This window comes from Dermacentor variabilis, chromosome 3, assembly GCF_050947875.1.
Source record: "Dermacentor variabilis isolate Ectoservices chromosome 3, ASM5094787v1, whole genome shotgun sequence".
NCBI classification, from domain to species: Eukaryota; Metazoa; Arthropoda; class Arachnida; order Ixodida; family Ixodidae; genus Dermacentor; species Dermacentor variabilis.
Genome location: NC_134570.1, coordinates 181433822 through 181460663, shown reverse-complemented (window position 1 = coordinate 181460663; position 26842 = coordinate 181433822). Strand labels below are relative to the sequence as shown.

At 45.9% G+C, this 26842-nt stretch overlaps 1 protein-coding gene across 2 annotated transcripts in view; it reads left to right on the top strand.

The window, feature by feature from the left end:
• LOC142576556 (uncharacterized) overlaps positions 1-26842 on the top strand; it is a 124096-nt gene that overhangs the window by 77507 nt on the left and 19747 nt on the right. Inside the window, exon 1 of one of the 2 annotated variants that reach the window (XM_075686729.1) lies at positions 10374-10489. The exons of the other annotated variant lie outside the window; for it this stretch is intronic. The gene's annotated coding sequence lies outside the window, so the exon portion shown is untranslated. Of the gene's footprint in view, positions 1-10373; positions 10490-26842 lie in introns of those variants that run through there. 2 annotated transcript variants of the gene reach the window in all.

The window sequence follows — 26842 nt, the reverse complement described above, 5'->3', positions numbered from 1 at the left end:
TGACAGTGGCTTACTGTCCAGCTTTGTACACACACTTGAAAGTTTGTTTCGTGCAGAAAAGAAAAAAATAACCCTCATGTCATAAAGACCGACTAAATTCTACAATGTATGTACTAACTTGTGTACTTAGGTTATCACAGCGCCCTTCTTTATGTTGTTTTTGTTTTCTTTTCCAGTACACTGTATATAAAGGCCCTTGCGCACCCTGTGAACCAATTTCTGAGTTGTTCTTCGCTGTAGCTGCATTCGTACACTGCAGTTCGTAGCTTCTATTTGCGTGGTTTTCAATATTTCTGTATATTTTTTTTTTCTGGACAAGATTTGACCAAAGCTCCGCACATTGAACAACGATGTTAGGATATTGTTTGATGACTGAGTTGAGCTCCTCCTTCAATAATACACACTCTAGTACCACTGCTACGCCACGATAATCATTGATATTACCGCAATAAAAAAGAGGCTTGCTTGACGCTAACATTTTGGTGTTATTATTGCTATTTGTACATTACTATGTAATCTGTTTGCCTCGTTTTACGACGCGTACAGCGCAACCTCAGTGCACGGCATCTTCTCCATTTTGCCCTCGCTTCATTTCGTGCGGGTTCATAGGTATTAAACCTGCTATGCTGTGCCTTATGAGGGGTATACATCCATATGCGCTGACATACTTATACCGCCAAATACCAGAAATAGTTTGAGCGGACTCACTATTATCCCTGCATATATAGGGTCTCCTAGCTAACTCTAGCTTAAAGATATCGTTAAATATATGCCCGGAGTTTAAGGATATGCGACTGCCACGTAGGTGGACATAACCAAGGTAATGTTGTTTGCGTCACTTGGACATACTCAAATTATTTTTTTCATTCCGCCTAATTAAATCATTATTCTAAATAATTATTCTACTTTTGAAATGTTATGTATACATTCAAAGCCTCAATTAAAAAAACTATAGGCCGACATGAAAAACCTCCCATACAGCTATCTGTTGCAAAATACGTGCTACATAAATGTACCATCCCAAGTGTGAAAGAAGCCCTGCTAATACACGAAAAGTTCCACGAGCGGCCAGTCGCGCGGCAGTTTTGTGATCACTGCATGCGCTACAGACTCTAGAGCAGTAGACTCGTTCGTACAAGAAACAGGAAAAAAAATCGCTAATAAAAAATTCTAATATAATTTTTAAATTATTTAAATTATAATTTTTAAATACCGTTTCCAATAATAATTCGTTTGGCACGTCGTCCAGCTAGAATGATAGGCAACGAAAGGCAGCCGGGTGAGAGGGACAAATTATCAATTCAACAAATCATAACAAAAGATCCAGTACAGGGTCATGAACCCATTTAAATCGACTCAGCCAACAACAGTCAAGTCTCCATCCCAGTTAGCTACAATACAGAAACACACGCTTGCAATCTTCAAGAACACCTCGCACGGAAGTCCCATCAAAGCTAGAGGCCAAGAAGTATCTACACAGGCGGTGGACGTGGTACTAAGACCTCCCGAACAACGGAAGCCCACAACAACCCGCGAAGCCTTCACGCAAAGGGCTACATGCTTCAATAAGCAGATACACAGACAGACATGGGCGCAGGCCCCGACAACCACCCACAAATGATTACCACGTACTACGGATAGCACACGCAACAATAGATATCGCCCTTTCCTCTAATCCAGAAAACTAGCCGCCAAAGGAAAAATTACAGATCTTCCCTAAAAATTTACACTAGCTGTAATTAACACAGGAAAATCCCCAAAAGTCACCCGAGTTAAGGTTAGATGTGCTCTCCGCGCTTTGCCCTCCAGGCTAATATTGAAGTGGAATGCTGTCCTAGAAAATGCATCGCTTTCATTAATTGATATTCTCGAAGAAGTCTGCAAGGAACAACTTACCATAATTACTAATCAGCTCCACAGCACAAATTTATCCGAATGGGAAGAAAGAGAATTTGAACAATTCCTCGAAACTAAGGAAGAAAAATTATTTGATAAATACCAACACAGAAGCAAGAGAGCTGCAAATCCGGCCACTGAAACCAATTTAACCGTTACAGCACACAGCCCACCGAAAGTGCTACAAGCGAGCATCCAGAGCACTGCATCAACCTAGTAGATATATGCCAGGGTCTAACCTCCGATGAAGTTGAATTCCTGAAACGCGGTTTAACGTTTTGTCCCCGAATAACACAGTAAGTGAATACGAACTCCACAAAGATATAACAGTTTTCAAGACGCATGCGCATCAAGGCAGTCTTGTTTGATAGGCCAGACGTAGGAAAACAGGATAGAGAATTTCTTAGACCACCCAGCACGTGGATACCGGAAGCTGAACAGACCCAAGCCTGGATTTTGTAACAAAACCAGCAGACAAAGGCGGCAGTATTGTAATATGGACTATTCAGAAGCACAAAAATGAGGCCTCGAAACAAATAAGCAACGACACCCATTGCAGAAAACTCTGCTTCAACCGAACTTCGGACTTCATCAATACTGTGCATAGCACAATCGCGGAGCTCCTGTCCAGGGAACCAATCACGCAATCTGAGTATCGCTTCACAATGCCCATGAAGAAAGAAGCAGGCAACTTTTTCTTCTCTTAAAATACACAAGGTTTCCGTAGAAGAAATATTTACAGCAGAAATCCCAGGTCGGCCTATAGTGTCTAATATCAATACAGCTACCGAGTCACTATCCAAATTCTTAAATCACCTCCTGTCAAAACACCCCCACCACCCTCCCATCTTTTGTTCTAGACATGCCGCACTTCCTTTGAATTATCGACGGCACCAACGCTAACCGAATTCTTTCCTACCGCGCTTTTCTATTCGCTTTGCAAGTTTATGGCCGTAGCGCTAACATACGCAGAGTGAAATAATTGAAGCCGTGTCGAAATCCCTCACAGTCACTCCCAAAGAGCACGCTCCTCAAGTGTACATGTTACTCCTTAGGTTAGCTCTCACGCTCAACTATTTCGAATTCAATTCTGTTCACTATTTGCAAACTTTGAGCACTAGCATGGGAACCCCATTCGCTACCGCGTACGCGAACATTTCGTGGGACAGCTTGTTGCAGATCCATTGAAATCCTCCCTTTAAAAACCTACACCTATCTGCGTTACATTGACGACATATTGCCACAGCCTCTATGTTCGCCGCGGGTATGTGCCAGGCGATGAAAACGACGCTGAATTAGCGCGCTAGTAGAAAAACAGAGACGACAACGAAGTCGCGTTGACTGCGCTGATAAAGTGCTTTTACACATCCTCCACACCGGCTTTCCCGTCTGCTACTGGGCTGTGACACTGGTGGAGGTGCGGGGTAGGATTGCCTCATGCTCGCGGCACCCCTTCGCGGAGCCATACATCGAACACGGAATCACCTGCATTCGTCGAAACTCCTGTTCACCGGTACAGTCGCCGCCTGCTAGGCCTGACGCCCGAGTTCAACCCTTCGCAGGACCCTGTAGAAACGCGTCTACCTACTTCAGCCATGGCTACTGCAACTCGATCGCAGATGACGCTACAGAATCCTAAGATCCCGGAAAGTTTCCATGGTGACGCTTTTGAAGATGCCCAAGATTGGCTGGAGCAATTTGAGCGTGTCGCCAGTTATAATGACTGGAGCTCCCAGCAAAAGCTGGCTAATGTCTATTTTGCGCTTCAAGACAGTGCGCGGACGTGGTTTGTGAACCGGGAGAGAAGTTGGACAATATGGGATGCCTTCCGCACCCAGCTGCCAGACACATTCACTAGTAGCGACAGAAGAGACAACGCGCAGCGCCTGCATGAATCCCGTTTACAAAAACCAAACGAGAGCGTTGCCATGTTTGCAGAAGATATGACCCGTCTTTTTCGCAGAGCAGACCCTGAGATGGCCGAAGAAAAGAAGTTACGCTATCTCTTGCACGGAGCGAAGGAGGAACTGTTTGCGGGAATCGTGAGGAACCCACCGATGACAGTGGCCGAATTCACCAAGGAGACTACCGCTATAGAACGGGCACTACAGCAACGGTACCACCAATATGATCGCAAGAACGCACCGGTGAATGCTTCAATTCTATCTGAGAGCTGCAGCACGTCTCTGCGGGAAGTCACCCTAGAGATTGTGCGAGAGGAGATCCGGCAGCTCGGGATTTCTTCTATGGCACAGCGGTGGCTTCTGTTGCTGATATCGTTCGGGAGCAAGTTCGACAGGCCTTTTCGTCGCCCGACCGGCAGGCGGTGCCGCGACCATTAACCTACGTGGAAGCTGTCTGTCGTCCACCTCCCGCCACTTCGATGCTGCTGACACCGTCAACCACTACGACGCAGCCATCACCGCCACCCCCGACGCCCTATTTTCGACAGTCACAGCCGCCGCCAGCTATGCCGTGTGGCCGCCAGCCGATCGCTGCGCCTCAGTCTTACGGCGAATCCCCTGCCGGCTACTCGCTTCGAAAGACCGATTTGTGGCGCACCGCTGACCGCCGGCCGCTATGCTTTCATTGCGGCGAAGCAGGGCATGTTTACTGCGCGTGCCACTACCGCGCAGCTGGGTATCCAAGGTTTCACAACTGCAATTACCCTGTGTTTGATGCTGCACGTTCCTGCGACGAAAATACTACAAACTTTCGGCCGGAAGGTTCAGCGACGCCTCGATCGCGTTCCCCTTCTCCGGCTCGTTACACCCCACCTACCCGTCGCGATTTTCCTGACGCCTCTAGGAGGACGTCCCCTAGCCCGTGCCGGGGAAACTAGACGCAGCGACCTCCGGGGGTGAGGTTGCAAACCGGCTAGATATCCAAGAGCCCCCATCTCCGAAGATCGACGACTCTACAACGCCGACGACTCCAACCACACCCCCTGTAACCGACGCCGTATTTTTCAATAATAAGTAAAAAGCTGGCCGATAGGCTGAGAAAAGTGGAGACCCCGTAGACCGGGCCCAACATCAGAACTGCCGGCGGCCAGTTGATGACGCCGATTGGAAAATTCACAGCCAGGATAGTAATCACCGCTGCAACCTTTGTCGCCGCCGTCGTCATTCTCTTTGAGTGTTGTAAGAAACTTATATTGGGGATGGATTTCTTGAGAGAGTACGGTGGAGTGATTATTGTCCGTGACCTCGTCGTCACATTTTCTACGAGTTCAGACGACGTCGACCCCGCGGAACACTAGCGACCCCGCTTACGTATCGCCGACGACGACGTCACGCTTCCGCCGCGAAGCTGTTCCCTCGTACCTGTAATCTGCGACAACTTGAACACCGGGACTGGCGTCCCCGAACATATTGACGCACTGGTACTCAGTCAAGGCGTTTCCATCGCCAGGGCCATAATTAACATAGACGATGGACGTGCTGAACTCCTGCTGATGAATTTTACCAGGGAACGACGACACATTGTTAAAGGCACGGCTGTTGCTTACTTCGACGAATTTACCTCAGTACAAGGCTGCCTCTCAGTGGAGCATGCGACGTCGACCATGGCTATGCCTGGCCCTGTGGTTGACATTAGTCCCGCCTTGTCACCCGTCGAACGCAAGAGCCTTCTTGAGCTCTTCGATGAGTTGAAGAGCTGCTTCTCATGAACGTCAGGAGTCAGCCAGACGCCGCTCACTAAGCACCGTATTGTCACCGACGCCAGACCAATTCGGCAGAATCCTTATCGTGTAGCACCAAAAGAGCGCGAGGCAATACAAACCCAAGTGAAGACGATTCTTGAGGACGGGGTTATTCGGCGATCTAAGAGTGCTTGGGCATCGCCTGTCGTATTGGTGAAAAAGAAAGACGCTAGCCTGCGCTTCTGCGTCGACTATCGAAAACTCAACCAGATCACAAAGAAAGATGTTTATCCGCTACCGCGTATCGACGATTCCCTGGACAGACTACGAAACGCACGTTACTTTACGTCGATGGACTTCAAAAGCGGCTACTGGCAAATAGAAGTTGATGAGAGTGACCGTGAGAAGACCGCTTTTGTGACGCCCGATGGACTTTATGAATTTCAGGTGCTCCGCTTCGGTTTGTGTTCTGCGCCAGCAACGTTTTAGCAAATAATGGACACGGTACTCTCAGGCCTCAAATGGCAAACCTGTCTGGTGTGCCTCGACGACGTGATTGTTTTCTCCGTCACATTCGAGGAACACTTACGGAGACTAAAGACGGTCTTTGAAGCAATACGCTTAGCTGGTCTAACCTTAAAACCTGAAAAGTGTCATTTTGGCTTTGAAGAACTTCCAATTTCTTGGGCACGTTATTAGTCGTGAAGGTGACCTGACCCTGATAAAATCTCTGCCGTTGCTAATTTCCCAACGCCATCAGATAAAAAGGCCGTGCGACGTTTTCTGGGCCTTTGCGCCTTCTACCGACGCTTTATTGCGGAATTTTCGCGCATGGCATTGCCATTAACACATCTCACCACAGAAGATGTCCCCTTCGTGTGGGGTGAAGGCCAGCAACAGGCATTTGAGGACCTACGGCAACGGCTTCAGACGCCTCCCGTGCTCGCACACTCTGATGACGACGCTCCTACGATTCTTCATACCGACGCTAGTAATGCCAGCCTAGGCGCAGTGCTTGGTCAGCGGCTGGATGGCACCGAAAAAGTGATTGCTTACGCCCGCAGGACGCTATCAATGGCGGAGGCTAACTATTCCACTACTGAAAAAGAATGCCTCGCACTGGTGTGGGTCGTCCTGAAATTTCGGCCATATTTGTATGGTCGGTGTTTCACCGTTGTCAGTGATCATCATGCACTTTGCTGGCTGGCCAATTTAAAAGATCCAGCTGGTCGCCTTGCGCGCTGAAGTCTTGAGCTCCAAGAGTTCGACTTCACGGTTGTCTACAAATCATGGAAACGACACACCGACGCCGACTTTCTTTCTCGGTCTCCTCTTGAGACTGCAGGGCACGACGATGATGACGCGGCTTTTCTAGGCGTGGTAGATACTGTCGCCGTTTCACGCCATCAACGCGAGGACGCAGAAATGGTTCCTCTTTTGGATTACTTGGAGGGAAAAACAAGCAGCGTGCCTAGGTTATTCGCGAGAGGGCTGCCTTCGTTTTGCTTACGCCACGACGTTCTCTATAAAAAAGAACTTTTCACCTAGTGGCAGCAGCTACCTAATCGTTATTCCCGCATCTCTTCGCGACGAAGTCCTACATGCCTGTCACAACGAGCCGACCGCTGGTCACTTGGGTTACACCCGTACATTGGAAAAACTTAGGCTAAAGTACTATTGACCAAGACTTCGTCGATGGCGATATGTTACATACAGACATGCCTGGACTGCCAGCGCCGCAAAGCCCTACCCGGCAAGCCAGCTGGACTGCTGCATCCTGTCCAGATACCGCAAGCGCCGTTCGAACAAATTGACATGGACCTTTTAGGTCAGTTTCCACTGTCCACTGCCGGAAATAGATGGATAATCGTCGTGACAGATTACCTTACTCGATACGCCGAAACAGGTGCTATCCAACGTGGAACAGCAGCCGAAGCAGCGCGATATTTCATCGAAGCCGTCGTTCTAAGGCATGGCGCTCCCGCAGTGGTCATAACAGACAGAGGATCTGCGTTCACGGCTGCGCTTCTGGACACCGTTTTGCGACTGAGTGGTACCACTCAACGAAAGGCCACGGCTTATCATCCCCAAACCAATGGGCTGACAGAACGTTTGAATAAGACTCTGGCCGACATGATTAGTATGTACATCGATGTCGACAATAAGAACAGGGACGAGATTTTACCATACGTTACATTTACGAATAATACGGCGCGCCAAGAGACAACACGCGTGACGCCTTTCAACCTCGTTTACGGCCGGGAAGTGACAACAATGTTGGACGCAATGCTGCCACACGAGTGCGGTAATGACGATACTGGGGCTGAGGAGTTTACGCAACGCGCAGAGGAAGCCACGCAGCTTGCGCGTTTCCGAATCCAAGAACAACAGGAATACGATGCCCGACACTACAATATTCGGCACAGACCCGTCACATACAACGTCGGTAACCAGGTGTAGGTCTGGACTCCGATTCGTCGGCGGGGGCTGTCTGAGAAGCTCCTGCGAAGATACTTCGGCCCGTACGCAGTTCTGCGCCGCATCAGCGATGTGAACTATGAAGTTGTCCCCCATAGCTATAACTGCTCCAAACACCAGCGGCATCTGCCCGAGTTTGTGCACGTCCTTCGTATGAAGCCATACTTTTCCTCATGACCTCAACTTTGCACCGTATGTGCACAGCCTTCGGACGTTGGTGCGTCGTGACGATGCCTCCTTTTGAAAGGAGGCGCAAATGTCACATCCTCTATGGTCGCCGCGGGTATGTTCCAGACGATGAAAACTACGCTGAAGTAGCGCGCGAGTAGAAAAACAGAGACGACAACGAAGTCGCGTTGACTGCGCTGATAAAGTGCTTTTACACGTCCTCGACACCGGCTTTCCCGTCTCCTACTAGGCTGTGACAATATTTATAATATGAGAGCACGGCACAGGCGCGTTCGCCGACCTATTTAGATGTTTCAATCGCTTTTACCCGAGTATTAAATCTGCAGCTCACCACTCTCCGAATGAAAGCAACTTTCTCCACACAAGGGTATACATAGAAAACGGAAACATGAGAACGACACTTTAACGGAAGCCTACGGATAGCCAGCAATGTCTTGACAACAGTCATCACCCGCGATACTGCAAGCAAGTAATTTCTGTAGGACAAGTGAAACGAATAGGAAGAATCCGCATCGAAGAAAACGATTATATCTACCACCTAAATGACCTTAAACGAACGCTGCGAAAAAAACTATCCACAAGTTACTCTCGACAGATATTCTGATGTGGCGTCAAGATTGGAGAAACAGTCGGAGTTAACTAAGAAACAGCGTACACCAGAATCTGACAGACCGCCAGCTTTTATAACAAAATATTCTAATGCCCTTCCAAACATAAACAACATTCTGCGAAAATACTGCCCAATATTATCAAGTAACGAGCGTCGGAGAAAAGTGTTCCTGGATGTACCAAGGGTTACCTATCCCCGCAACAGAAACTTTAAAGACATGTTAGTGCTCACAAAAGTCAGCCAACATCATTCCACTGTAATAAAAGCACGTTTTCGCCCCAGGTGCAAAACCTGCAGGCGTCTTCAAGGTGACATTAAAGTAAAAGCACCGAAAATAGTTGTACACACGAAGTGAAAACTAGCTTTACTTGTACAAGTTCGGATGCGATATTATATTTGAATGGTTCTTCTGTAAGAAACAATACGTCAGTGAAACGGGACAATCAATGAGCGTCAGATTAAACGAACATCGCGTGGACACAGCTACATAGCTTCACAAAGCCGTCACTGAGCATATTGACACGTGTACTCGTTCATCTTTATCGGCTGACTACGTTTTACCGCCTAAAAATGTTATCGCACAGCGCAGGAGGCACCAGCATGTATAGGAAGTTTCTGGAATGTTATCGATGGTTCCATCCGCTGTCTGTCACCGAACCTTGTGTAATCTGATTGCATGTTTGCGCGACGCGAATGGTGTAGAACTTCGCCGAAGACACGCACGTCCCAGCGATTTCTCTGGAACATTCGACCACTGATGTATAAAAGCCGATGCGCTTGACCCGCTGATCATACTTTCACATCGCCGACTATGTACACCGCTGTCGCCGTTCTTTAAATGTAACTTCCTTTTGCGGGCACAGATTCTCCCAATAAATGTTAGTTTCAACTTCAACAATATTGCTACTGTGTTCTTCATATGTCACTACCACGTGAGAATATCAACCACCCAGGTCGTAACTTTAAGAACTTAAACTCCACATCTTACCATCAAATTTTCGTTCTGAACGAGACAGAAAGTACAGAGCACGTCACCATCAAATACGTCATCCGTAAGTTCAAGACATTTCAACCAATAGATATAAACTTTTCGAAGGGAGCTTTAGAATCTATTCGCTATACTAAATTTGAAGCTATAGGCAACAACGCTCAGTTTGGTTGCACAGCGGCTTTTTTCCCTGCCTTTGTTTCCTTTTTTTTCTTGTATTTATATATTTATTCCGTTTCAGTAAATTTTTATTTTTTTTCACGAACACCGTTTTCTGCCGCTCCTTTTGTTATTTGTTCCAGAGAAACGATTGCCCACGACTTTCAGCGGAGCAGATAATAGAGAAGTGCTTTGCATGCGATGACACACCGACTGACACGCGGCCGACACGTGACTCACCATGTGACTAGCCGTGTCGCCGGTTCTGTGTGCAGCACTCCTTTATTCTCAATTCTACGTTATCGCCGATAACGCACCTTCCGTCTCTGCCGCAACCATCCACCCACCTTATCCCCGTTCAGCTTTAGAACAACCATACCTATATATACGGTGCCACGGAAGGCATATCTCGCCTTGAATAATACAAGTTCACTTGTCGAAACGCTGGCTACCGCATTCACACTGTTCTCGTTTTGCTCATTGTCTTGCATTTCCATTAACCGCCTTCCCCGTGTTTTCCCAGGTAAGATTTGCTATCTTTTGCAGATAAATTTCAGGAACTACCGTACTTGAATACTGGTAGACCTCGAATGAGTAGACTGGGTCCGCTTGTATTATTGCATACATTGGTACCATTGTAGGTGCCCTGTTCGAGGCGTGCACAAAAACTAAAACGATTAGACAGGCACTACCTGACAACCTACCGGTCATAAGCGGCTTCCTAAAATTCAGCAGCGATGAAATTGAAGCAATATTCGCAACACAAATTTGTGACTGGGAGTGTCAGCACTTCAATGCAGTGTGAAGGCTTATCCCAAGATAACCTTTCCCGTGTGTATGAGCCGCAAGGGACGTGCCCTGGAAATGCAAACCTAGATGCCCCAAATAAAATGAAGTGCAATCGGAACAAACTTATTTCGAAAGAGCATAGTGCTATTTCGAATGCATAGTTAATGGAACGAAATTCTAATTACGATAACATCGTCTTGCTTGGCAACCATCACGTGAGCCAACTGCCAGTTGACCCAGTTTAATACGCAGAATCTATTGTTGTCGAAATTCCACTATGTAAAAGATAGAAGCCTTCTTAAGCAGTTCTCTGAAAGGCCGCTGGTCAAGTCATGTGACATCGATGGCTAGAAGACTGAGATGCATTGGTGTAGGCGAATTTAGTGAGTCGGGATATTGTGCGCTTCGCGTGACAAAGCGGTTTTGCAATTCTATTTCGTTCTGTTTTTACCTCCTTGAGATGTCCGCTATATCTCTCTATGCTTGTACATACGTGTCATCTGCGGTCCCGAAGGGATGCTAAAGGAAAAAAAAAATAATATAGCTATACTAGAAGATTAGACTCCTATAACAGCGAATTCGCCACGCGTACTAAGAACAGAACGTTTGTAATCGACAAAAGGACGGAAATTGAAAATAGGTGTGGCACCACGTATTCCCTCGTTGCCGCACCCTACCGCATTACACCCTCTCCTCTTTAGAAGAACCCGACCTATATATACTCTGGCGAGGAAAGCATACGTCACCTTGATGAAGACAAGTCCACTTGTCGAAACGTTGGCTCCTGCTTTCACCTTGTTCACGTTTTGTTCATCGTCTTGAATTTCCATCTCCCGCATTCCCCGTGTTTTCCGTGAAATTCCTACTAAGTGTCAAGAAGCACTTTCCTTTAGACATCGTATTAGAGTTCCTTAAATTGAAGTGTGGTCATAGGCTGTCTGTAAACTTCATACCGACTGTTTAGAAACAGCTTTCTTTAGACATCCTGTTAACATTAAGTATTTGAAGCACGTTCACACATTATCTGCAAGTATCCTATTAAGAATTCATGAGCCCCTTCTTCAGACACCTTAGCAACATTGCACCAACAATTGGCCACCTACATTGAATAGAAGCATGTTTCTAGACTTTGTCAATATGTTACCAGCCTTCTATAAACATTCTCTTAGGCCTCATCGTGACTCCATAATTTTTTTTAAAACCTCCCTCATTCTTCAGACATTGCTGAAACATTGACCAGACTCGGTCACAGTGTTTGAATAAAAACATCCCCTCTGAATCAGCAGCTGCTGTATTTTGCAGCCTTTTCGATGTTAGAGCGGCACCGTTCGAGCCCCGTGTTACTCCGAGGTTCGGCTCTTTTTGTTCTCTTTAACAAATATCGTGAGGCCAGTCTGCTGACACGTTCTAGCTTAGGGCGTACTATATATCTCGGAGTGCACAGATTTCGTTATCTCGCTACAAAGCTAATTGGTGGCGTTGCAATATCAGTGCGTGGTAAGGCTCGACTTACGCTGCCGGGCCCCTTGGATCCACCATACAGTTTGGCATAATAGAACAACACAAATTATAGTTGTTAACAGGATATTAACAAACAAAGTTCAAGGGTACTGAAATAGCCCTTGCAATGTGCACAGTCGTATGCACACACCTTCCGGAGAGCGAAACGACCAGTTTTCCTCGATTATCTTAACCCTCAAGGTTCTAAGCGCTGTCAAAGCCGGCCGAGACGCCTTATACCTAGCCGGATTCAGGGCCGGAATGCGCACGTGCGATTCCGGAACTACGAGGCTGGAACCGTATAGAAATCGTTGTATATTGAGTTACCCATCGCGATCAGCTAAAGCCATCTATCGCGGACGATCCAAGGACATCTTTACGGACGTAACATTCACGAAATAGGCAGCAGAAATTCTCGAAACGCGCTTGCGAGGCGTGCCAACTGAGCTGCATGCACCACTTTTTATTTCTGCTGATTCTCTTTCTTTTTCCACACTACATTGAAGTATTGTTAATGTACGCCGAAAATGTATCGTATATCTTGCCGCGTTTATGGCCGCATGCGTACGGGTGATTCCGAAACCACGATGTTGGAACCTTTGAGAAATACTATGCCGTGTCAGCTGCGATGTGGGATTCCGGAACTACGAGGCCGGAACCGTTTAGAAATCGCTCTATATTGTGTTACCCATCGCGATCAGCTAAATGCATCTATCGCGGACGATCCAAGGACATCTTTACGGACGTAACATTCACAAAATAGGCAGCAGAAATTCTCGAAACGCGCTTCCGAGGCGTGCCAACTGAGATGCATGCACCACTTTTTATTTGTGCTGATTCTCTTTCTTTTTCCACACTACATTGAAGTATTGTTCATGTACGCCGAAAATGTATCGTATATCTTGCCGCGTTTATGGCCGCATGCGTACGGGTGATTCCGAAACCACGATGTTGGAACCTTTGAGAATACTATGCCGTGTCAGCTGCGATGTGGGATTCCGGAACTACGAGGCCGGAACCGTTTAGAAATCGCTCTATATCGTGTTACCCATCGCGATCAGCTAAAGGCATCTATCGCGGACGATCCAAGGACATCTTTACGGACGTAACATTCACAAAATAGGCAGCGGAAATTCTCGAAACGCGCTTCCGAGGCGTGCCAACTGAGATGCATGCACCACTTTTTATTTGTGCCGATTCTCTTTCTTTTTCCACACTACATTGAAGTATTGTTCATGTACGCCGAAAATGTATCGTATATCTTGCCGCGTTTATGGCCGCATGCGTACGGGTGATTCCGAAACAACGATGTGGAACCTTTGAGAAATACTATGCCGTGTCAGCTGCGATGTGCGATTCCGCAACTACGAGGTCGGAACCGTTTAAAGATCGCCCTATATTCTGTAACTCATCACGATTAGCTAATGGCATCTATCGCGGACGAAGCAAGAACATTTTTAGGGACCTACCATTCACGAAATAGGCAGCAGAAATTCTATTGTGTTACCCATCGCGATCAACTAAAGGCATCTATCGGGGACGATCCAAGGACATCTTTACGGACGTAACATTCACAAAATAGGCAGCAGAAATTCTCGAAACGCGCTTCCGAGGCGTGCCAACTGAGATGCATGCACCACTTTTTATTTGTGCTGATTCTCTTTCTTTTTCCACACTACATTGAAGTATTGTTAATGTACGCCGAAAATGTATCGTATATCTTGCCGCGTTTATGGCCGCATGCCTACGGGTGATTCCGAAACCACGATGTTGGAACCTTTGAGAAATACTATGCCGTGTCAGCTGCGATGTGGGATTCCGGAACTACGAGGCCGGAACCGTTTAGAAATCGCTCTATATTGTGTTACCCATCGCGATCAGCTAAAGGCATCTATCGCGGACGATCCAACGACATCTTTACGGACGTAACATTCACAAAATAGGCAGCGGAAATTCTCGAAACGCGCTTCCGAGGCGTGCCAACTGAGATGCATGCACCACTTTTTATTTGTGCCGATTCTCTTTCTTTTTCCACACTATATTGAAGTATTGTTCATGTACGCCGAAAATGTATCGTATATCTTGCCGCGTTTATGGACGCATGCGTACGGGTGATTCCGAAACAACGATGTGGAACCTTTGAGAAATACTATGCCGTGTCAGCTGCGATGTGCGATTCCGCAACTACGAGGTCGGAACCGTTTAAAGATCGCCCTATATTCTGTAACTCATCACGATTAGCTAATGGCATCTATCGCGGACGAAGCAAGAACATTTTTAGGGACCTACCATTCACGAAATAGGCAGCAGAAATTCTATTGTGTTTCCCATCGCGATCAACTAAAGGCATCTATCGCGGACGATCCAAGGACATCTTTACGGACGTAACATTCACAAAATAGGCAGCAGAAATTCTCGAAACGCGCTTGCGAGGCGTGCCAACTGAGCTGCATGCACCACTTTTTATTTGTGCTGATTCTCTTTCTTTTTCCATACTACATTGAAGTATTGTTAATGTACGCCGAAAATGTATCGTATATCTTGCCGCGTTTATGGCCGCATGCGTACGGGTGATTCCGAAACCACGATGTTGGAACCTTTGAGAAATACTATGCCGTGTCAGCTGCGATGTGGGATTCCGGAACTACGAGGCCGGAACCGTTTAGAAATCGCTCTATATTGTGTTACCCATCGCGATCAGCTAAATGCATCTATCGCGGACGATCCAAGGACATCTTTACTGACGTAACATTCACAAAATAGGCAGCAGAAATTCTCGAAACGCGCTTCCGAGGCGTGCCAACTGAGATGCATGCACCACTTTTTATTTGTGCTGATTCTCTTTCTTTTTCCACACTACATTGAAGTATTGTTCATGTACGCCGAAAATGTATCGTATATCTTGCCGCGTTTATGGCCGCATGCGTACGGGTGATTCCGAAACCACGATGTTGGAACCTTTGAGAATACTATGCCGTGTCAGCTGCGATGTGGGATTCCGGAACTACGAGGCCGGAACCGTTTAGAAATCGCTCTATATTGTGTTACCCATCGCGATCAGCTAAATGCATCTATCGCGGACGATCCAAGGACATCTTTACAGACGTAACATTCGCAAAATAGGCAGCAGAAATTCTCGAAATGCGCTTCCGAGGCGTGCCAACTGAGATGCATGCACCACTTCTTATTTGTGCTGATTCTCTTTCTTTTTCCATACTACATTGAAGTATTGTTAATGTACGCCGAAAATGTATCGTATATCTTGCCGCGTTTATGGCCGCATGCGTACGGGTGATTCCGAAACCACGATATAGGAACCTTTGAGAAATACTATGCGGTGTCAGCTGCGATGTGGGCATAGAGTTTCTCACTACATTACCTAGAGGGAAATCTGGCGCTGCTGCGCTGTGGTATGCAAGGGAATACCGGTATATTGTGGATTCGGATTGGCATCGTTCTCGTAGAGACAGGACACCTTGAAGACGCGCTTGGCAAGTACCGTTCCGTCTGTCACCATGATTCATTTTCTACTAGAACAGCACATAAAAAGCTGTTTTAGCTTTATTATTACGCGAAAACATGTTTTGTTTAACTATGAGAACTTGTTATTGTGTGTACGACTACATGTTACGTAAAAAGTATCAGCGGGCCGCTAAAGTTGGAGGACAGACGACAACGTTCGCGCTCGCTTTGAAACAGTTGGTCGTCTGTTCTTGCTTTTCTTCGCTTGGTCATGCATCGTGGGTGAGTAAAGATGTAATATGCGTGAATGGAAACATTTTATGAAAATTTTACTTTGAGAACGCGTTATTTGCGTAGCCATATCCACGTTTTAGACGAAGCCTCTTACAACACCAGCCAACACGAGCCTCGCAGACACATATACCGTCATTCCCATGACGGCACGGTGCCCCCTTAAGAAACTCCCATAGACGGTGGCGCCAGATTACCCTCTAGGTGTTATAGTGAGAAACTCTATGGATGTGGGATTCCGGAAGTACGATGCCGGAACCGTTTAGAAATCGCTCTATATTGAGTTACCCATCGCGATCAGCTGAAGGCATCTATCCCGGACGATCCAAGGACATCTTTACGGACGTAACATTCACAAAATAGGCAGCAGAAATTCTCCAAACGCGCTTCCGAGGCGTGCAACCTGAGATGCATGCGCCACGTTTTATTTCTTCTGGTTCTCTTTCTTTTTCCACACTACATTGAACTATTGTTCATGTACGCCGAAAATATATCGCATCTCTTGCCGCGTTTATGGCCGCATGCGTACGGGTGATTCTGAAACCACGATGTTGGAACCTTCGAGAAATACTATGCCGTGTGAGGTGCGGATGTGGGATACCGGAACTACGAGGCCGGCACCGTTTAAAAATCGCTCTATATTGAGTTACTTATCGCGATTAGCTGAAGGCATCTATCGCGGACGAATCAAGGACATTTTTAGGGACGTAAGGTTTACAAACTAGTCAACGCAAATTATCGAAATGCGCTGCCGAGGCGTGCCAACTGAGACGCATGCCCCACTTTTTATTTCTTCTCATTTTCTTTCTTTTTCCACACTACATTGAAGTATTGTTCAAGTACGCCGAAAACGTGTCGAAACCACGATAATGGAACCTTTGAGAAATATAATGCCGTGTCAGCGGCGGTTGTGCGATTGCGCAACTACGAGGCCGGAACCGTTAAGAAATCTCTTACTCTCACTTGAGTGAACTTCAAGGGACCGAAGGAAATAGTTCACTTAACTGAAAGTTCACTAAACTGAATATTCACTAGACCAACATAAGACATGGCATACAGAGTCAAAAGTTTGAAGTGCAATTCATGAAGCAAAAGACATGGCATTCATAGTTTTAGAAATGTGTTAAATGGAATTTGTACATATCAACAAGTACAAGGTTAATAAAACTTATAAAGCTGCCTTTCTCACTTAGAAAATATATCTCTAATCTTCTTCACTTGTACTTAAAGCACAGGAAGTAACAAAACTGTTCAAAGAGTCAATGTTTTTGTACACTTCTTCTGGCACAGCTTGCTGTTGAGACACAAAGTCTGTCAACTTTCCAATGTACCCTACAACCTCAGCTAGAGTTATAGGGCTTGAAACTGGCTCGGCAGTTGCCTCTTCGTCTCTTCTTCGTCTTCTTCGCGTCTTCTTCGAAAGAAAGAGACAACGACCATGCCACGATTAGCCGGTCGGAAAAAAACACACACCACGTGATTTGTGGTGTGACAGATCGCCGCTTTGCTCTGGCGGTGTTGTAAGCGCCAGCGATGTTACTTTGTTCATGGCCTCCGAGATTACATGCTTGCTCGTTTTGTGCGGGCGATATCGGAGGCCACGCCTCGTTGCCGTTCGTTTTCCGCGCCGCCGCTTTGCCCCAGAGGCGCTGTAGCACCAGCGACGTTACATTGCCGCTGGAGCGGTGGTTTGATGACGGCGGGCATCGGTTCTGATCGTAAAAATAAGCCTTGGTCCTCTGAGCGAGTTCTTTAAACTGAAATATTGACGGTTCCAAAATTCGTTTAAGTGAAACATTTTTCATATAATCTATAAGAAAACTGCCGGGGATTTTTAGAAAGTTCGTTATTCTGAAATATTCGATAAACCGACGTTCGTACAACCGAGAGTTTACTGTATTGAGTTACCCATCGCGATCAGCTGAAGGCATCTATCCCGGACGATCCAAGGACATATTTAGGGACGTAACATTCACAAATTAGGCAGCAGAATTTCTTGAATCTCGCTGCCGAGGCGTGCTAACTGAGATGCATGCGCCACTTTTTATTTCTTCTCATTTTCTTTCTTTTTCCACGCTACATTGAACTATTGGTCAAGTACGCCGAAAATGTATATCTAGCCGCATTCATGGCCGCATGCTTACGGGTGATTCTGTATCCACGATGTTGGAACCTTTGAGAAATACTATGCCGTGTCAGCTGCGATGTGCGATTCCGGAACTACGAGGCTGGAATCGTTTAAATATCGCTCTATATTGAAGTACTCATCGCGATTAGCTAAAGGCATCTATCGCGGACAAATCAAGGACATCTTTAGGGACGTAAGATTCACGAAATAGGCAGCCGAAATTCTCGGAACGCGCTGCAGAGGCGGGCGAACTGAGACACATGCGCAACTTTTTATGTATTTTCCTTCAATTTCTTTTTCCATACTACATTGAAGTATTGTTCAAGTACGCCGAAAATTTATCGCATATCTAGCCGCGTTTCTGGCCGCATGCGTACGGGTGATGCCGAAACCACAATGGTATAACCATTGAGAAATACTACACAGTGTCCGGTGCGGATGATCCATTCCGGAACCACGAGGCCGGAACTACGAGGCCGGTTTAGAAAAAGTGCCCTGTCTGGACGAAACAGAAAATTAAAATGTGATCACTCACGGCAGAAATGAAAAATCCTCTTTAGGCATCAACAGAATAATTGCTTGTGACACAAATTTCTACGACTGTAGCTGTATCACCAGTGAGTGTAGAGGGTAGATTGATCTAATTTCAACGCGCAAATGATGAAATAACACTGTTTAATCTTCGAGTATATTAGTGATCTTATAATTCACTTCATTTTATGTGTACTATAATTACAAACATAGCCAGCTTTTCTGGACACGTACCAACTAGCGCCCCAAGCGGGCCCGACGCGAAGCTAGCGCGTTTTCAATGGAACGAGAGGGTTTTTCGCGAATAACAAAGCTGCAGGTTGAATATTGAAAAAGGCAGGTGACAGACGTGTTGTGGAAGACAATCCACACGAGCCAATTGCAGTGATCACGCTATGGCACGTAAAAATTCTGTTCCCACAGCAGTTAAAGATTTAGCAATGGATGCCTACGGAAACGACGAAAATTTGTACTCGATTTGCAAGGCAAGAATGATGTCTGTGAGAAAACTACGGCGTCTATCCTAATACGCAGTGGAGCGCATGTAGCCCGCAGACTCTGCTTTCGATTGATGCCTATCTCGACTCTCCACACATGCCGCAACACTGTTCGCGAAAGCGATTTTTGTAACACTGTCATAAAAATTCACGTGGTATCTATAAATGCATGACCGTAGCGCTTAGGGAAGCCTCGGTAGCCGTGGCCGAGTGGTCGAATCACGCGCACCTTTTGTCCCGCGTCACGGTGGCCGCTGTTCGATTCCCTCTTCGCCCTTTTGTTTAAGCCGCATAGGACCTAGCTTTCTAGCCTCTCAATAAATGGCAGAAACGCGAAACCCAAGATTAGCTTTCGGTTCTGGTTTTTCTGCAGCGCAGCTTTTTTTAAAAGCCGCGTAGAATTTAGTTTTATAGTCTCCTAGAGATGGCAGAAACACAAAACTCAAGACTTGTTTTCGGTTCTGTTTTTCAAGTGGTGCTCTTGAAATATTAGGTTTTCTATTTTTTCTTCCTAAAACGTAGTATTGTCGTGTTCATTTGTTAAGTCATCGCTTTGTTGAAGATTTTATTCATTGGACATCATAACTAGAAGCTTGCACATGGCTTTGTGTTATACAAAAAATAAAAACTTTCGTGCTTTGTAGCATGGAACCTGAGCGAACAAAATGACTATTCTTATTGAGTTCTTCTGGAAGGTCCGTTTTCTTCAATTTTCGGCTGTCCTTAATGGCACACAATCCGAGCGAATCAGGTCCACCTGGGCCACAATGCCACCCGGTGGCCAGCGCCATTCCTATGCAGCATTCGTGTGGAACAAAGGGTCACTGCCCGAACGTTCGTTATTTCTAAAGATTCATCCAAATAAGAAATGTACCAACTCGAAGATGTGCAGTGTCTGAATTAATAGCTACTGTGAATGTTTTCCCTGCAACCAAGTGGTATGAATCCGTAGATGTGGCCGTAAAAAAAATCATTTCAATAAATGTCTCGTGCTGTGTCTGCCCCGGTCGCTCTACAGAGAAGCTAGCTTGGCTAGCCGTCAGCATTTAGGATCAACATATGGCGTCCTTCGTTTGGTGCATTTGCTTTTAATGCGCAGCATTCTTTGGCGACTACCCCAGAAATTTGGTAGCTAAATCGTGCAAAATCGTGTCTGTATTCCAATTTCCCATATATATACATAGGCCTTCATTAAAAGGGGTGGGGTGGCCAACTTGAAATTGGAAGTGGCATCAGCATAAATTTGGGCGTGATACAAGGATGGGCCAAGCTGAATTTGGTAGTGATATGGGAATGGCCCAACCTAAATTTGGAGTGAAATGGTAATGAGCCAAGCTGAACTTTAGGCTGATATGGGGGTTGCCCAGCCTAAATTTGAGGTGATAGATGGGTGGGCCAGGCTAAGTTTGGTGCTGATATGGGGGTGGGCCAACCTGGATTTGTGGATGATATGGGGTGGGCCAACCTAAATTCGGGGGTGACATGGGTACGGGCTAACCTAACCATGGGGGTGACGTGCGGCTGGGCCAAGCTGAATTGGGTGGTGATATATGGGTGGACTAACCTAATTGGGGGTGATTTGCGGTGGGTCATCCTAAATTTGAGGTGATCGAAGGGTGGGTCAGCGTTAGTTTGGGGTTGATATGGGGGTGGGCCAACCTAGATTTTCAGGTGGTGTTGGAGTGGGCCAATCTAAATTTGGTTGTTTGTGGAGGTGGGCCAATCTGTATTTGGGAATGATATGGTGTTGGCCCTGCCTAAATGTGGGGGCAATCTTGGGGTCGGCCAATCTGTATTTGGGGGTGATATGGGGGGGGGAAACTGAATTTAGGGGTGTGTCGACTCGAAATTTGGGGGCGATTTATTGAAATTCGTGGGTGGACCAACTTCAAAATTACGGGTGGCCTTATTTAAATTTGGGATTGGGCCAAGTTTAAGTTTAAGGCTGGGCGAAATGAAAATCGGGCGTGGCCGCCTTTAAATTTGGGGCAGGCTAATTTAAATTTGAGGGTGCGCCTAATTAATGTTTGGGGATCGGTTTACTAATAGTTAGACAAAACCAGTGGTGTTTCTCCATCAGTTTCATCATCGCAAAGTACGTATATTTATAATTCTTAGCCAATACCTCTCAAGGTGAGCTACCACTCGAGCCTTCCCAGCCCACTGGGCTAGTGATGTCACAGGAGTGCTCTCATCGTGACGGCTGCGACGTTCAATTTGGAGATCCACAAGAACTTATCGCAGACCGAGCTGACCATTTTCACCCTAATGTCATCGGTAACACTACTCGCTCGTGCTAGACGCAGCACAATCTTACAACGATCATAATTCAACTTTCAATCCCACGCGAGTCGACACGCTCTCATAAGTAAGTAAGATTTCAGATCGTATGTTTTCGACCGGGCATGAGAACGATTTCTTCCCGCCTGTCATGGTGGTTTGATCGAAAACCTAATCAAGTTGCTCAAACGTGTTGCCCCAATACTACATGGGCTAAATGTACAAAAGTGCGGTGCGTGGTCACAGCTTCAAAGCCAGTCTATTTTGTGTACTGTTGTTGATATTGTAGTAATGTGGAGTTTTCCTCTTCATAAGAGCACAGAAAGAAAAATATTACAGTTGGTAGCTAAGCGCAAAGTATATTGGAAGATCTGAAACAAGCGTTTCTTTAAATTTGTGGGTTGGTCTTCTCGGCTGGTAGATCGCTGCCCGATCACTTCAACGAATTTTCTTTGTGCGCAACTGCAGCAAAAACGTCGATACTACCGTTTCATTGCCAGGACCTTTATGCCCTCCACACAAAGAAGAAGGACGCCAAATAATTGGCACATGCACTTTTATAAACTGATATTGTTTTGCTGATTTCAGTGTAGCGAGGTGTCTGCGAACGGAGCATTTTCTTAGTAGCAGTCCAGTGTTACCAGTGAGAAGCAGTTCGGTTGACTCTACCCGTGAGGGCATACTAGCCATTGCAGCGCTTTACTGCAGGACAAGTGAAGTGCTAAAAGCTTGGTGTGCCTTGCCCTTTCCGCAGGTCGTCCATCCATTATGTTAAGGTGACGACCAAAGTTGTGTCCGTCAGGCCTCCTCCTCATCTTTAACTTCACCATCGCGAGAGCGGGCACAATCACAATCAGCCCCAGCGGGATTCCACCACTCGTAACTGCTGCAATTTGCATTCAGTGGCTGGGCATGCTAACCACATCCTTAGTTCCACAATCGCTAGAGTGCGCAGAAAAAGGAGAGCTTTGGTCGCTGTCACTACCGCAAACCCATGTCAATGCAGATATAAGTACGCGTAGGGGCTTGGCATGCTAACTTCTGCGCTAATATTTTTCTTTTGTCTATAGTTTCGCACCTAATGAGCGTGTTCCATATATAAAGAGTCAATGGGGAATAACGTTACGGCGTCTTTACTGTGTTTACTTGAGCATACAGTTGGTACAAAACAACCTTGTGCAATCTCTTCCTTTAAGGATACAGTACCTGATCTCTCACATTTTTTAAGACCCGTTCAGTTGTGATTTTTTTTTCTTGAAGGGTCAGCAGGACACATTTCTCCTCACTGCGATGCAGATACGCTTGACGTGGTATTCTCCCGGCATTTGTGGTGTCGTCATGAGGCGCACTGAATGGTCCTGTCAAAGCATGCCAACGTGAAGTACTCGTCACCTGTCGAATACTGAATGCCCGGTTTTCTATGGGATACTTATGCACAGTAACTAAAAAAGAAGTTCTATGAGGACCTTACTGATACTATGCTTCTTATACCCATGTATTGCTCAATATGCAGTTGAGGTCATGGACAAAATGTACTGAAAAGAGTTAAAGTTACGCTAGATACATTATCGATACCACATAGCAGCAATCTGTGAAAAAAATGGCATTAAGGGAAAGGCTCATTCGCACTTTGGTCGAATGAGTGCTTACTTTGTAAGAAACCGGAAACGGTAGAACGTGTTTTAAAAGATTGTTAGCATCCTATTTTTCCTAGCGCATCCTCCAGCGTACGATACACAAGCAGTTGCTTTTAGAGACATATGCAATCAGATTTCTACCAGTAGAAAGCACGCGAGGCGTAAAATACGACCTCATCATGCTCCTAGGTCTCCGCAGTATATGGAAGACGCGTGCGCAAGTGAGGCATCTAGATGTCAGCGTACGTACCGTTCTCCAGAACTTGGGCGAGTCCACATATGTACGAGAACAAGCTGTTGAGCCAGTGCTGCTAGTCCCATTGCTTGTTTAAAATACTTTGTACCAATAACGGTAGTTAAAGAAGGGCTTCACCGAGCCTTGTTATCGTTATCAAGTGAAGGAGCACGGGACAGAAGGAAGTCGTAGTAGCTTAGCGACTACGAGCATGATCTTCATAAGCAAGTGCCAACAGACAAGGGCCCAAGTGAAGGATACAAACACTGGCGCTTCACTTTTTCTGTTGGTGATTTCTTCTGAAGGCAAATGCGTACCAACATGGTGACGTTTGCGTTCTTTTTTTTTGCGAGCATGAGGCATTGCGCCAGGGAGGTAGGGGCAAGATTTTGAGGTGTCTACTTTCAAAGCAACCGTGTTGCGCATTCTTTAAAGAATGTATTAGGAAGTGTAAGTAGTTGCAAGTTTGAGGACAATTAATGATGGCTGCTGCTACAAAGAATTTTATTGAAGAAATGCATAAAAATTAGAGCGAGAAATTTTAAGCTCTTTTCAACGTGCCCATGTGTGCTGCCTCAATCAGACGTCATTTGCAACAAGGCAACGCTGAAAAAAAAGAAAACAAAAAACTAAAATTCGTAGGAGTTTTCTACTGACCATCTGCAACGAACCTACCAAGTGAAAATTTCAGTACCTATGAATACCATTAGAATAGAGCCGAGCTTTATTTATACTTTCGGAGTCGTTATTTGGCAGCGACAGACATAACCATCGATATCGCAATCATTCCGCTGGCTGCGTAGTTTCAATGGTGTGAGAACACGGTGTCCATGAAAACGGTCCTCCGCATTGCGTGCTTCAATAGCCTTTTTTTTTCTTTTTCGGCAACTATTTTCTTTCGGGGGCGGGAAGCTAAATTTATATTTCTGCTTTTGAACAGAGGGTACGAGATATATCTGAAAATGTGGAAGAAACTCACAAACCTGAAATGTAAAACCTGTTTCGATCCACCGCTGAAACTTCCAGCAGAATGACAGAGTACGTCGCTAAAAACGCGAGAGCAAATTCACACGCAGTACACATGCGTAAAATTTGTTTCTTTCTTTTTAATTCAGTAAGCCACTTCCTTCCGAATATTAGGGTACAATTTCGCTCACGGGACAGAAGCTGAAAGGGCATACTATATTTTTCTTGACACCTTAAACAAATTCAGCTGCAAATACCAGCACCCTGCTTGTTCGAACAAACGACTTAACGAAGTTTTTCTAAAGTTCTCGCACACAAAAAAAGAACTGTCGGAAATTTGAACTTCAGGCAGCATTGCAGTGCCTACGGCTACGAAACGGGATATAAAAAAACACAGATAGTTATAAATACACCTAATGTGCACACATACACAAATGTCACGGCATTGCGCTGGCTGGCCATGAACCGGCTCCGCGGCTGAGGCCGTACGCCTCCATGAAGGATACGTACAACAGGCCCGGCGTACAAAACATGCCCGCGGCGCATAGAATGACAGCGTAGCCAATAACTGCCACACGCCAATAAGTCTTCGCATGGTTGACCGTACGCTGTATCTTGGGTCGGTGCTCATTAGTCATGTGGAGCATCGCATTTCATGGCATTTCTGGTAGTGACACTGCATAGGAAAAGAAGAATCAATACCAATCCTGGTTCCTAAACTGTATAAAAATAAACGGTTAATAGTAAATGGCTGCTCGGTTCTGCGAACGATACCAAACAAAATTTATTGACTTAACTAGGCTCAACACGCGCAATGCGAGAGTGCAGGGAGAGTCAGAGCACGCAATCTCAATGTAAACAAAGTGCCGAACGAGCATCGTGTTCCACCGTCGAGGCGATAATTTCACAACAATGGGGCTCTTTCGCTAAGGCGCAGCAATGCCACCTGCCCGACGTTCTCGTGTCTGCAGCTGAATTCTAAAGCTTGCGAATGGGCTACGCGCAAATTGCACGTCCAATTGTGTGATCTCTGTTTCCGTTTTGCTGCGCCGTAACGCAGACAGAATTCCTGACGGCGAAGGCAGCTGCCCGAGCATTCGGTCGCCGTCAGGGCGAGACGAGACGTGGCATATTGTAAATCCAGCCACGCACCATCGAGCCAGTCTCGCGTCAGCTGTTACAGGAAAATGTCGCCCGAGCAGTTTACAGTGCTCGCATGGCGTGTTCTGGACAGCTGTGTTGCTCTCTGTACAACGTATGTTCTGAACGGGCGGGTATTCTGTACGTACGCATATGAAATGTTGCCACATCCTTCTATTAAAGAAATATCAAGTGGTTTAGACTACTTCATTAACAGGAAATATTAATGATATCATACTGAATACTGAGCAGGGCAGCGCACAGAAGGAACAGTAAAAGAAAGGAGGAGACGACAGAAACGCTGCACTCACAACTAATATTTCTTTTCGAAAACGCAGTCCTAAATAGGCATGACAGCACAAAACCAAGCGATAGAAAGAAAAAAAAAACGCTTCATATAAAGGAAAAAAAAAGACCTACAAAACCATAGCCTTCTTTTTCAGTTTTAATTACGCGTCAACGTGTATACAAGCCTTTCAGAAAAAAAAGTAGTTCTTTATCGTGCACCATGACTGAAGGCTGGCGTATACCGATGTTCTTATATCCGGCGATGTGAAGGGTCTGGGTAACCTCCGTAATTTGCTGATTACTGTGGTGTGGAAGTATTGTGGTGTCACTGAATGACAACAAGCAACCGGACATTGAACTGTGGTCTCGCAAGTACGGGAATCATGGTACTTTGAGGTGTCCGCTGGTGTCCCGAAAAACGGGTACTGATATAACGACCAGTCTGGCCTACGCACACGCCCACTGGTTGAATCTTGTTGATTCGACTTTTCTGACAGCGGCTTGCTGCCCACCTTTGTACACACACTTTAATGTTCCTTGGGTGCAGAAAAAGAAAACTCTCGTGTCATAACGACTTTCTAAATTCTACAATGTCTGTACTTACGGTTTCACAGCGCCCTCCTTTATACTGTTTTTCGTTTCTTTTCCAGTACACTGTATATGAAGAACCTTGCGCACCCTGTGAGCCAATTTCTGAGTTTTTCTGCGCTGTAGTTGCATTCGTATCCTGCACTTTGTAGCTCGTATTTGCCTGGATTTCAAAATTTCTATTGATTTTTTTTCTGGACAAGATTAGATCAAAGCAGCGCACAAAAAATCACGATGTTAGGATATCGTTTGATGACTGAGTTAAGCTTCTCGTGCAATAATCCACACTCATGTTCGATTGTTACCTCACGATAATAATTGATATTACCGCAATCAAAAACAGGCTTGCTTGACGCTAACTTTTTGATGTTATTATTGTTATTCGTACATTTTATGTAATCTTTATGCCTCGTTATACGCGTGCAGCGCAATCTGAGTGCACGGCAACCTCTCTATTGTGCCCTCGCCTCATTTTGTGCGGTTTCATAGGTATTAAGCCTGCTCTGCTGTGGCTTATGAGGAGTATACATCCATATGCACCGAC